We start from the raw sequence: 1477 nt of genomic DNA on the forward strand, positions 1-1477 counted from the left end.
TTATTTGCTATTTGTATTTCTTCATTTGTGAAGTGTATATTCATCTCAGATGCTCATTTTTTGATTGGGTGTTTGAATTTGGAGGGCCTGATTTTTTTATTTTCTTTTTTCTTTTTTTTTTTGAGGAACTGGAGATTGAACTCAGGACCTTGTACTTGCCAGGCAAGTGCTTATTGTACTGAGCTATCTTCCCAGCTAAAAGTTCTTTATATGTTTTAGATAGAAGTCCTTTGTCTAAGGGATAGTTGGCTATCATTTTTTCCAATTCATGGGTTTTCATTTTACTCTGTTGGTGATTTCTTTCTTTCTTTTTTTTTTTTTTTTGGCAGAACTGGGGATTGAACTCAGACCCCTGTGCTTGCCAGGGAAACACTTATTCTACTGAACCATCCCCCTGGCCCACAGTGATTTCTTTAGATGTGCAGAAACCTAAAGTTGAGATCCCAGTTGTTGATTCTTTGAAGTATTTACCATGCAGTTTGGTTTTTATTCATGAACTCTCTGCCTATTCATGAACTCTCTACCCCTATGTCTTCAAGATTTCTACTTACTTTCTCCTCTAGAAGTTTTAGTATTTCAGTTTTAATATTTAAATCTTTGATCTATTTTGACTGTAGGTTAGTTCATGGTGATAAGAGCCTAATTTTAGCCTTTAGCATGTGGAAAGCCGGTTTTTCCAACACCATTTATTAGACTTTCTTTCTTTTAGTGAATATATTTGTCCTCTTTGTCAAAAATAAGGTGGCTGAGTGTGTGTTTAGCTGTGTCTGCAGTTTCTAATCTGTTCCATTGATCCTCAGGTCTGATTTTTTTTTTTTTTTTCAAGTACCATGCTGATTTTTATCACAGTGGCTTTGTAGTATAATTTCAAGTCAGGAACTGTGATGGCTCCTGTCTTTCCTTTGTTGTCCAGGATTGATTTTTTTTTTTTTTTTCAGTACTGGAGATTGAACTCAGGACCCTGTGCTTGCCAGGCCAGCGCTTATTCTATTGAGCTATCTCCCCTGCCCCTGATTTTGTCATGGAAGTACCTCTCCATTAAATTTAATAGATGTTTTTGCAGGGTACATCAATCTGGGTTGAAAGTTGCTTTCTTTCAGGATCTGAAATACTTCACTCCATGCTCTTCTTGATTTGATGGTTTGTGTTGAAAAATTTGCTATGATAAGGAAAGCAGTTAAACAAGAGAAAAAAAGGTAACCAACAATGGGAAAATAATGTGTTAAGGATAAACCAAGACATACTAGTTATAACCATCAAGTATGGTCTCATCCATCAAAAGAAGCAGATTGGCAGAATAGGTCAAGAAACAAAATACAATAATATACAAATGCAAAAACCACATTTATTTCAAAAAGAAATGTGAGGGCTAGCCAAATAGCTCAGTGGATTAAAGTGCCTGCGAGCAGGAGGGACTGGGGGTTTGATCCCTGGGCCTGCCGTGCTGGCCTTGCCCCTGGGGTGTGCTGAGATGGCA

The sequence above is a fragment of the Octodon degus genome, unplaced genomic scaffold (assembly GCF_000260255.1).
Source record: "Octodon degus isolate 3935 unplaced genomic scaffold, OctDeg1.0 scaffold00048, whole genome shotgun sequence".
Lineage (NCBI taxonomy): Eukaryota > Metazoa > Chordata > Mammalia > Rodentia > Octodontidae > Octodon > Octodon degus.